The sequence below is a fragment of the Triturus cristatus genome, chromosome 4_1 (assembly GCF_964204655.1).
Source record: "Triturus cristatus chromosome 4_1, aTriCri1.1, whole genome shotgun sequence".
In the NCBI taxonomy this organism is placed as follows: Eukaryota; Metazoa; Chordata; class Amphibia; order Caudata; family Salamandridae; genus Triturus; species Triturus cristatus.
Window position 1 is genome coordinate 921,065,438 of NC_140585.1, and position 12,650 is coordinate 921,078,087.

The following is a 12,650-nucleotide window of genomic DNA, read 5'->3' on the forward strand; positions in this document are numbered from 1 at the left end:
TCTTATGCTATGCTATGTTTTATTTTGTTATGCTATGCTATGCTATTTTTTGTTATGCTATGCTATGTTTTGTTATGCTATGCATGTTTTGTTTTGTTATGCTTTGTTATGCTATGCTATGTTTTGTTTTGATATTTTTTGTTGCTATGCTATTTTTTGTTGTGTTTTGTTATGCTATACTATGTTTTGTTATGCTATGCTTTGTTGTGTTTTGCTATGCTATGCTGTGTTTTGTTATGCTATGCTATGTTTTGTGATGCTATGCTATGTTTTGTTGTGTTTTGTTATGCTATGCTTTGTTTTGTTATGCTATGCTTTGTTTTGTTATGCTATACTATGTTATATTATGCTATACTATGTTATGTTTTGTTATGCTATGTTATGATTTGTTATGTTATGTTAGGCTAGGCTATGTTTTGTTATGTTATGTTATGTTTTGTTAAGTTGTGGTATGCTATGCAATGGTATGCAACGCTAGGCTATGTTTTATTATGTCAAAGGCAAAGCTGGCTGACGGCAAGTTGTGTATCCTCTTGAGTGCATACGTGAATGAGAACGAGTCAGGAGAGAAAACAGAGGAAATAAGATGCAGTTTTCAGAGAATGAGATTTGAGAGGAACAGGGAGGCATTCGGCGTCGAGGGAACGGGATCAGAACGCTGTGCAAAAGTGCCATGTGTAAGGATTAGGCTATGCTATGTAATATGTAACTTCGGGCACTAGAGTGTTGCTGCAACTGAAAGAGAAAGGAGTGACGGGAGAGGAACAGAGCAGCAAGCGACGAACATAGGGGGTGACAGATCATAGGGGAAAGGTAAAAGAATAGAGACTAGAAGGGACTAGGCAATCGTCAGGAAACTGTACAGAAGACACTACACAGGAGAGTATGAAAGCGTAGACAGTAGGACAGCGGGGAAGGAGAAACAGCAGGAAAGGGAGGAGAGAAGGACCAAAGGACATACAAGAGGGAGAACGAGCAGGGAAGGGAGGAGAGAATGGCTAGAGGACATGGGGGGGGGGGGGGGAGAAATGCAGTTGTGTAAACACGGAAGTATTCCACACATTAATGTCGGTATGTTTAACGCATATCAAAGAACTCGGCTGGTAGAGGGCCCGGTGCTGACAGACCTGTTACCCGCTTTTACATAACACAAAATTAGAACATTTCCTGCAAGTGAAGTAAACTAAAGTAATTAAAAACATTGCGTTTGCGATCAGACATCAAAGCGGCGAAAGTGAAAGTAATGGAGCAGAGCATCAAAGGGCTGGGTGAGAAGGGAGGGGGGAATGCAAGGGTCACAGCGGCTAAAGTGAAAGTAATCGAGCAGAGCATCAAAGGGCTGGGTGAGAAGGGAGGGGGGAATGCAATGAGCAGAGGAGCAGCTGTGTACGTGCATGTGATCGTGCACTCAAGGTTTAGGCCAGCCAAAAGACTGTGGGTAGCACTTTGAAAATCCCACATATAAAATGTCTCTTCGAGCCTTTGGCTCGCGAGACCTAATCATGAAACAACTCTAAATGTTCAACTTAGTGAACGTGAAGTCTGCTCTCTAAGTAAAAGGGGAAATTAGGCTGGAAACATTCTAAAAATGGCTTGTTAAATAGGCTTTTAAACAGAGACATCATACAGCCAGAGTGCTGTGAATCAAACGTTACATCCCAATATCAAATGGCAAACCAGAAAACACGTTACATGAAAAAGGACTTTTGCTCTACTACTAATGAATAATACTGTGTTATGTGTGCAAGAGAAAAACAAAGGCACATTTAAAGCTATTTATACAAACTCAGCTAGGCCAAAGGAAATGGCCTTGTAAAGATACAGCTCTGCTCCTTCCTACAGGAACATCACAAATTCAAAGAAAAATAAATTGTAACGATACATCAGAACAGGGCCGTAAAACTGATTGAATAAAAGGTATTTTCAACTCTCAGTGTACAGGCAGAGAAATGAGATACATGTGAGTCTGTGCAACGCGTGACAACTGAGAGTGAATTGCATACAAAGTCAGGCCTACCCATGTCAACTTAAAAAGTTTTGTTGCAAAAATACAGTGCATTTATATTATTTGCATGTTATTCATATTAATTACCACACAAAATGTGTTAATTTTAAGTGCACTCCATCAGTACCTCGCATAGATGACATAAATCAACACAAATTACACTACGTCAAATGATATATGATTCACTCTCTGTGTCTTGAATTCTCCAATGATCTTACCTTATCGAAAATATGGACCATGAGATCTTCCTTCTTTTTTTCACCCCTTCTTTTTTTTTTTTTCTGGCTGTGTTCATCTCCCCTTTCTGAAATTCATAATGTGATATATACCCACGACACATCACTTCACAGAACTTAAATAGAAGTGGTAGACCAATTATAGACAGTATGATTATAATGATAGGGGTTAGTACTTTAGGCCTCATTCCTCCGCCAACATCATCAAACCATTCGCCAACTTTTGCAGTTCCATTTCCAATCTCCATAAACCACGAACCAACCGTTTCCCTCACATCAACCTCTTTAAGAGCCTTTGCCTCATGCGAAACATTAGTAATGTTACTTCTATATTGAATAGCTAGCTTGCTATTATCTGGAACATAAATGCAACACTACTGTCCTTTTGTTACATGGAGCACATCACCTTCCTTCGTGAGAAGACTATCAAAAGCAAGCCTGGTCTGCAAAACCAGAGCACCTAGGGCGACCGTATCTTCATTAGGGCGACCGCATCTTCATTAGGGCGACCGTATCTTCATTAGATTTTGTGGGTGCACCTACAGTATTAGTTGCCATACAATCAACTAAAGTAGACAACTCTCTAATCTTCATATCATTCAAAGCGACACAAAAGGAAGGATCAACACACCAGAAATAAACATAAGCACTTGCCCAAATCCACATTTCAGTCTTCTGAGACCAGTTATCACTCATTTCATTCACATGATACACTCTAGGGAAATCTAACGCTAAATAGCAGTTTCCCACCAAATTGCGTGGCAGATTAAAATAAGCTGCTTTTCCACAAACATAATAAATTCCTCTTAGTATACGCTCTTCACCCCTCAAATATTCATCATCAACAATAAAATTATAATTACATTCACTTTTTCCAATAATTTCGAACAATTTCAGATTTCTTGTGCATCATACACACAACTTCTTTTCTCTCCTGTTTCAGTTCTAACTAAATTGGATTACCCACTTACTTTATAAAGTGAATGGAAGGGTTATTTCCCCTTACATTTTGCTTTTATGTTCCTGAACATGATGTTACATTAGGATTTGAATGTCTCCATTCTCTCGTACATAGTACCCTTACCCAGTTTTACCTTTTTTTCACAGATTTCAGCGTTTATTGTATTCTAGTTAAGGACTGTTACATTGTATCAGAAGGAAATTCTTCTTTGATCTCCTGAACAATTAATAAGGTATATTTGTAATGTGTAATAATGCATTGACCTATGTCTCAACACTCTATCCGGCACGTTAAAAAATAATGAAGTGCATGACTAACACTCGTCAGTATCCTCTCTATACAATAGAACACAAACTATTAATATTCCTGCATGACTACGAAGATCAGGCATGCATTGAGCATAGACATGAGCTATATGCGATAATTACTATTACCTCTGATCCCTTATTGCCGGCACCTTACTACTTTATTCTAATCTTGACTATGCCCTGTCTGTCCTTACTGCACTGTTCGACCAGTCACCGTGCACATTATCACTTCACCAATATAGGATGTTCCCTTGACTTCCTAATCTGTGTACTTTTCAAATCATTTTAATCAAGGCACTTGCCAATATCACACACTGTGCACCTGTCGGTGTCTCATGAACGGGGCCTGTAATCCCATTTTACTTATTGTGTCACATTACATGTTTTTGCTGCCCTGAGAAGGCTGTTTCACCCCCATAGTATAAAAAAGGATGTAATCAATAATAAAAACGTTTTTTCTCTACGACAACACAAGACAATTGCCTTCTTCTAAAAATATCAAGAACCCAAAAAGGAAACCATCTGTATGTTTGGAATTATCCGTATTATCTAAGGAGGAGAATATGCTCAAACCCTCACTGCATAGTTGTAGATCCGAGGCTGGAAAGGTCCAGTGCCTCGAGCCATGCTCCTCCATCGACTATTCACGCATGCAGGCAATTTTATCCAGGACCAGGATCTCTGGACCTTCTCTGCAACTTTGTATCTATCCCATCACAATCCCTTCATTCTGATGAATGGCAAGACAGGCTGCTGCAGTGCTCCTCAGGCGGCCTGGAAATGCTACTGTGAGCACTCTTCTCTCTCATGACAGAATAAAACAAGCATTTGCAATGCAATAGGTCTCGCATTATTAAAGTTTGAGCTATTGGTGTAGCATTATTTAGCAATGCGAATAGCTCAAAGTTTAATAATGCGAGACCTATTGCAATGCAAACGCTTGTCTTTCCATGCTTCAAGGTTGACATTTATCGGCGCTACACAAAACAGGCGCATTCTTTTAGATTCCATGCAAAATAGAAAGGAGTGGGTGGAATGGATGAATATATTGCCCTGGCCAATGTTTATTTAAACAAGAAAAATATAAAGATTAGATTCAATAAAAATGACAGTGTCAAGCAAGCGATATAAATCTTGGCAATCTACACAGGATGCATTCAGCAATGTAAGAATATATCATATGGAAGTAACTCTGACACTCTCTAGAGCTAGCCGCAGCCCTGAAATAAAATAAAACGACCTCAGTGCACATCTGGTAATTCATTCCAAAGAGCAAAAAATAAAAAGCAAAAGCTCTATAACAATATAAACAGGCATTTGAAGTGTTCTGACGGGGCAGTGGGAGAGTGGAAGCAGCCTCGACGTGGGAGTGGTGTGGGAGGCAGGAGGAAGTCAGGACGGGGAGGAGGGGAGACTGCTTGCTAGAAGAACATGCACACTCATGGAGCACGTTAACAAGGACGTTGCCTGACTTCCACAGTTGGGGTCCCCTATGTTAATGCCTACAATGCAGAAGAGAATATAATGTGCGCTCCGTCTAGCCTGAAAATCAGACATTATTCGAAGAGACTAGAACCACCAGCCGTACAAAGTCATTTTTGCACGATGCGCCGCGTCTCAGCAGGTAACCTTTGAAATCTAGGAGTGAGAAGGGATTACAAACAACACAAGCCATCACATTCACACAAACTAACCCTCAAGAAATACATCACCAAGAGAACACAAGTCGATAATTCTGCACATCGTCCCTTGCAAATCCGCGATTGAGCTTTTATTTTGGAGAGATCTGCAAAGATTCCCAATTACAGAAACAATTAAGAGACAGATTCAGGAGATGAGCGGGGGTAGGGGGTCTCTTTGTCTCCGGTTATCCCAGTATAGCTATGTTTTGTGATCTTTTGCAAGACAAGGGGCTACAGACCCCGCCATCAATGCAGAGATGGGAGACCTGGTGAGAGCGCAATATGACAGAAGAGATTTCACCTCTGCTAACAACCAACGCGCACAGGCGACACCTGCAGGAGACCAATCAAGCACGACCCTGGTGCCGGAAGACAATGCTTCCATGCAGTATGAACCCGCCTCTGCCTCGATAGAAGGCAGGGCCCTCTACCCCACACCTCCTAGTTAATGACAACCCGCTGCTGCCTGCTGCTTGCACCCAAAGCACACAAGTCTGGACTGACATCCTAGAGGAGTGTAGAGTAAACTTAGGCATCCATTTCACCTGGCTCTCCCACCCCTCCTCCCCCCACCCCAATTCCCCGACAAACACTTTTGAGGTAAAGAAGTAGCTTTAGAAATAAAGGAAAATCAAAGGTTGACGACTGGAAACATTTCACCTTTAGTAAGGCGCCCTATTAACACAACAAACTGAGATTGTTTTAATGGTGAAAAAAGTAATAACATTGTGAACCCGGTGTGGTACAATCCTGAGGGCTGCAACGCTAGGCGCGAGACCTAATGAGACACTACCATCATTCGCTTCCCACAATCCCATCCTTAACTATCGTCTACCCAACAACTTCCCCTTCACTGTTTTCAGTATATATTGTATACTTAGCCAAAAACTTCTGGTGCATGGCAAAGTTTTGTATTGACCAATGGGATGGAGTCAGGAGGAGAGATCGCCTGTCCATTAGACGTACCCACTGCAGGAGATTCTTAGGATGTGGATAATGCTTTCATCACTGAAAGGCTCTTCAGGCTGTGGGATGAAGGAAAAGACTTCTTCAAATGTGTGATTCCAAGAGCTGAATCAAGGGGGCCAACAATGGACTCCACAGTCGTGTGACATTGCTGATATGCTGCTCTTCAACAACTCTGGGTTCTAGTTTCTGGGAACACAGTGGAAATAACTTGGGGGCGAGAGAAAAGATACAGCCTCCATGCGTCACTAAAAGATACGTCATCACCAGACTGACACTCAGAGGAAGTGCATAGACACACCTAGAAGAAAGGCATATTACCAAGATGGCTTCTGGAACAACTGAAAAGGTTTCATCGCTAGATGAATTTTGTTTCAATGTCCCTTAAGCTAAGTAGGCCTGTGTTTTATTTTTACATCTCCTATAGTTTTTGTCCTATCATTCTTAGGCCCCTTGATAATCTGGCCCGGGGCCTGGTCCAACAATGAGAGACACAAGAATGGAAGGGAAGACATGGCACCTAGCACAGCAAGTGCCTTATTTAAATAATGATTCTTCCCGTTTGGAACTTCCAATTTGTAATCTATGGTAACAAAATCTAATGTAATAGATCTACATAGTTTTTGGATTGTAGTGCTCGGACACCCAGCTGGTCCAGTTTGTGCTATGTAAAGCCCCAAAAATAAATTAAATAAATAAAACTTCAGCTGCACATACTAGTAAAGAGAGAAGGTGCAGAAGATACACACTTGTGTTCACTGACCACAAGATGGCGCATGTAAGCAACAGTAGAAACACTGTTGGAGATGAACCAGGATTCATGCATGCATGGGGCCTCATCCTCGTGGAGGGGTGTTGCCAGACACCCCCTGCCAGAAAAACAAGCATTTGCAATGCAATAGGTCTCGAATTTATAAGAGTTTGAGCTATTGGCATTGTAAAATTACAATGCCTTTTATTTATGTTTTAGTTTTAAAACAAATAAAAGGCATTGTCATTTACAATGTCAGTAGCATAAACTCGCATAAAAGCAGTGTGCGGCGTGCAGCAGTGTGCGGCGTGCAGCAGTGTGCGGCGTGTAGCAGTGTGCGGCGTGCAGCAGTGTTTTGTGTAGCGGTGTGAGGCATGCAGCACTGTGTGGCGTGCAGCGGCGTGCAGCAGTGTGCGGCATGCAGCAGTGTGCGGCGTGCAGCAGTGTGCTGCGTGCAGCAGTGTGCTGCGTGCAGCAGTGTAGCAGTGAGTAATGCAGCAGTGTGTGGCATGCAGCAGTGTGCGGCGTGCAGAAGTGTGTGCCGTGCAGCAGTGTGTGGTGTGCAGCAGTGTGTGGCGTGCAGCAGTGTGTGGCATGTAACATTGTGTGGCGTGCAGCAGTGTGCGGCGTGCAGCAGTGTGCGGCGTGCAGCAGTGTCGGCGTGCAGCAGTGTGTGGCGTGCAGCAGTGTGCGGCGTGCAGCAGTGTGCGGCGTGCAGCAGTGTTTCGTGTAGCAGTGTGAGGCGTGCAGCAGTGTGAGGTGTGCAGCAGTGTGCGGCGTGTAGCAGTGTGCGGCGTGTAGCAGTGTGCGGCGTGTAGCAGTGTGCGGCGTGCAGCAGTGTGTGGCATGCAGCAGTGTGTGGCGTGCAGCGGCATGCAGCATTCTGTGGCGTGCAGCAGTGTGTGGCATGCAGCAGTGTGAGGCGTGCAGCAGTGTGAGGCGTGCAGCAGTGTTTCGTGCAGCAGTGTTTCGTGTAGCAGTGTGCGACGTGCAGCAGTGTGCGGCGTGCAGCAGTGTGCTGTGTGCAGCAGTGTGGCGTGCAGCAGTGTGGCGTGCAGCAGTGTGCGGCGTGCAGCGGCATGCAGCAGTGTGTGGCGTGCAGCAGTGTGTGGCGTGCAGCAGTGTGTGGCGTGCAGCAGTGTGTGGTGTGCATGCTTCTGGAAATATGCATATAATATTGAATTACATCATATGGTGTATGACTTTGTATAAAAAGGGGAAATCCTATAATAAAGAAATTGAAAGCAAATCATATATTAATTCTTCAGGCATTTATGTCAAGTTTAGTCATAAAATCTTAACACAAGAACTACCGGATTGTCCCTTTAATTATTAGATTTTTGTCAGTTGACTATGTAATGAAAGCAAAAATCAAAACTAAAATCGAAAGAAAATCCTTCGTTTTTATTATATTATACATTCTCGAGATACTCTTTCCAACATCTGCATATCTAAGTAGCCGTTTGTAGTTTACTGCTGGCATCTTGCCTCGCTAATTAAACTATTGGCCTTTATTTGGAATTCTAAAGTCTAGCTTTGAAAAAAATAGCATGTCTGCTCAAAGTTTATGACATCCCGCCTGCTTCTTCCGTTCTCCACGCTATCCTGTCGTCACCCGCCCTTGTCCTAATCGTCACTAAGGATAAAGGGAAACAATGTAATTTAAAATTGAAGAGAGAAAGAGATCTATCTACCTATCTGTTTGTGCATGTGTGAGCAGCAGCTTGTGACACACATACACGTATAAATCAATGAAAAGCTGCCAACCAATTGAAATGTTAACTCTTTTCAGTGTGAAAGGTTTATTTAGATATGTTAAAATAATTCTGCCATCCATCTTCTGCGCTCTTAGGTTTTTCCGAATTTGGCAGCTTGCTATAAGAAGTTGAACAAAGATGGCGAAGAGGGGCTTTCGGCGGCATTTGCATTTTATCGCACCTATTTCTATGCCATACTGAGCTATTCTACATAGAGATGAGACGGTCTTTGAAACGCCTCTGCTGTATTAGCATTTGGTAAAACAGCCTTAATGATGTGTTGAGAGGCGCCCCCCTGCCATTGTTGAAGCCGCCGTGTGGGACCCTGCTAAGTGTATGAGGGGTGGGGGATCAGCATACACAATTTATTGTGTCTAAAGCCACCCTTTCCTGAGACACAGCCCTGGAGACAGAGGATGTTTATTTCAAGGAAGTCCAGCGGCCTTCGCGTCTTGGCAGCATTTGGTAAAACAAAGTACAAATGTTATGAAACATTTACATATTCCGAAGCATTTAATCCATTGTGCAAGCCTCTCATTGCACGCGGACGGAATGTTTGTCTACTGCTGTATTTTTGGCATCAACAGATACAGGGAGGATGACGCTCTGTGAAAGGGTGCAGCGTAGGACCCATGGTGTGCATGGTTAAGTAATGTTTCGGCTGAGATAAGATTGTAAAGACTGAAGCATGGATAATTACAAGACAAGCCCGGCGGAGCGTTGCGCGCGCGCGCTTGGGGGCGGGGGAGCGCATTCCAGGCGGGGGAGCGGACCCTTTGAAGTGCTCCCAAAAAGCGGATTGCATGGCGGCACGATGCGCGTGATTGTGCGCATGCTAGCCATGCAATCCGCTTTTTGGGAGCACTTTTCAAACCCGCTTTCAATAGTCTCGCTTTGCGATCGCTTGCGCGATAGCAAGGTCGAGACCTAAAAAGGTTTGTAAACTAAATGCACATAGTAACAGGAAAAATAGACACGAGTCAGTGTTTCCTAAAGACCTCTATTCTCTGTTGTCGTGACCCTAACGCTGCCTTTCTTTTTCAGAACGCTCATGAGATCGCACTGGCACTTTTAAATGAACACCCATTCCGTGTTACTTTTAAATAGATACACAGCCAATGACGTAGCGCGAAATGATGGGGCCTCCCTACTAATGTGACGAAGTTCCCCTGAGACTCGCATATTGCACAAATACTCATAGGTCTTGGACTGAAAGAGCCCCCTCCCCCCTCCACCATAACGCGTGCATTAATTTCAGGAGGGCGCCTTTATGCCCTTGATCCAAGTCTCCACGGCGGTCACGATGCACATTCAAGAGCAGTCTCAGTGCGCTTTATGAATGTCTAGTACGTCATGAACCAACCACTGTTCTTTTTAGAGAGGGCTGTAGTCCCTTGAGGTCTGTACCGTCCAGATAAATTTCTCTGCGGCCGTAGACAGTAATACCTCATGTGGCCTTGCGCTCTTATTCGCGCTTGAAAATATCTTAAATATTCCAGTGCTTGCTAAAAAAAAAAAAACATATTTCACATTTTCTTCCCCCGCGCTCTCAGCGCCCTTCTCCATTCCTAACCGATAAATACACAGCATTCTCCAGCTTCCAACGTTCATCAGCGAGACTGCCCTTTGAAAGTGTAGTTAGTGCTCTCAGAGCTCTCTCCCCGTGCCTCTCACACATTATTTGCACAACCTGTTCTCTGTCACGTCTGCATTTTTCTGCAGTCGTTCCTGGACTCGCGCTGCACAACCTAGTGTGGGGCTTTCACAGAGCTTTATCTCAAACTAAGTTGCTGATGTGACTGCAGACTGTTTATTCCTTGACTGCTGAACAGTGGATTGTTAAAAACCCTTAAAGCACCTTGCATTTGTGATTGTTAATGACGTATTTTGGGGAAGCGTGTAAGATTTTTTCTTTTCTCTGGACGGCCCTTTAAAATGGTGCTAATGGCGCTGCTGTGCGCCTCTACCTGCTATGTGGTGAACACAGTCAGAACCCCCCACACCCCCGCAATGACACACGTCATTAAGCTTCCTTTCGAGGTCTCGCGGCCCAGTCTCTCCTGCTGTGTGGGCATGGGTGGACTCCTGCCCCTCACCCCTTGCTGTGGCACCGTCCCTTGGAGCCTGCCCTGATCGATGCACCGCTCCTTCACTCAGGATTACCCCGCCTCGCTGCACACCAGACCAAGAATCTGCCGCGCGCGCTGCCGAGGCCGGTCTCTGAAATCATTTTGAGTTAAGCACTCACAATCTTCCAAACACAAGCTACTGGTGAACTGCTACGATGCACTGATATAGTGACACGCAGGTGAACTGTGGCACCACTGACCCGACAACTTTTATCATCTGAAAAGTGAGTGTGATCTTCGAACTGAACTGTGTTAATGTGATGTAAGCACGAGAGAGGCAGCATACAGTGACTTGAGGCAATTTATATTGTTTGTATCCGAGATAAATTAATTACTTCTCACAACCACCAGGGTGATGCAAGAGCCTGAAAGATATGATGAGGAGGCACTAAGACACATCTCCTAGTTTCAAAGCCGCAGGGGAAATGTACAAAACACGGGCGCGAGTGGTGTGCGCGCGCGCCACAGCCAAGCTTGTGATTTCAAGTATCACACCCGTGTCTGGGCACGATCATTACTCCTCCCACGGCCTATTGGTGTCTATTACGCGCTTGGTGTGCGTAAAAGACACCAGTAGGCCGTGGGAGGAGCAATGCGCCCGCCTTTGGCCAATAGCGTGCAGTCTTTCATTAAAAGACGCACGCTAAGGCCAATGGGGTAGCTGAAAAGGAAATACACACGCACTAGCGTGTGCGATTCCTAGGTCAGCTTAGATTCCCCGTTTTTCACCTACAAAATGTCTCGCGCTGCGCAGTGCACCGCTAGGCGCGAGACCTAAAAAGGTTAATCATAAGTAGACATTTCAAGAGCAAGTACAGTACACAGACTGTGTCTGAGCTATAGGAAGGTATTCTTATATTCTTTGATTCATGGTACTGGGTCACTTTCACCACTTTGAGTAAGCCTTTGTAAAGGCTTTGCAATCAGATTAAAGTTTGGAATCCACCAATGATAGTAGCCAACTATTCCTAAAAACATCATCATTTCTTCTTGAGTCATTTGTGGGTTCATGTACAGACCCTCTTTCTGACAATATTGCAGATTTGACTGGGACACTCTATGACCATTTTCTGCTAGCAGGCTAGCAAGCTTCTTTTGTTTTGGCTGTGACCATCTATATATTGCACCAACAATGAATTACCGAGCAGATGCAAACTCTCAAAATCTTTCTACAGAATTTGGCAGAAGATTGTGGGACTCTCAGTATAGCCCTGTAGGATCCTACACCAGACAATTAGTCTATTTAAAAATAGGAACGCAAAGAGATACTGACTATCCTCATGAACGAATGGAGAAAAATGCTTGATACAAATCAGTTATTAGTAGGGATTTGGAACAAAATGACAGCAGGATTAATACTATGGGACATCATGGGACTAATATATTATTAATTTTGCACCAGTCTTGTATGATGGTCTATTTTATATTCAATTGTTTTCAAGCCCATAATCGGCTGTTGGAAGGCCTGCCTAGCAATTCTTTAAAAATGCCTTGCTCAATCATCTTTTTAATGACTGATGCCATTACCTCCTCTGCTTCACAAGAAAGCTTTGGCCGAGGCGTACAAGGATACACTGCCTTTGGTTTTACTGTGATTTATAATGCTTCTACACTTTTTCTTAACCTGATTTCTTTACCTGCAAAATCCCAAACCTGCTCTTTTGCTGAGTTTGTTAAATTAGGAAGCAAGTCCTCTTTTGTGAGAACTGGGAACAAATTCACTCTTGACTCTTGTAATTTAGTTTGAAATCAGAGTCTTCATCTTGTGTTTGTATTGCTAATCCATCCGGTGTACAATAAATTACACAGTTCATTTTGAAAATCACGGCCCTCCACACCAACACCTTGCATGCTC

General features: G+C 43.7%; 1 long non-coding RNA gene across 1 annotated transcript in view; it reads right to left on the reverse strand.

The window, feature by feature from the left end:
• Positions 1 to 12,650, reverse strand: part of LOC146855815 (uncharacterized) — a 163,386-nt gene that overhangs the window by 66,467 nt on the left and 84,269 nt on the right. Inside the window, exon 2 of the long non-coding RNA XR_014981399.1 lies at positions 2,224 to 2,309. This is a non-coding gene — a long non-coding RNA (uncharacterized LOC146855815). The remainder of the gene's footprint in view (positions 1 to 2,223; positions 2,310 to 12,650) is intronic.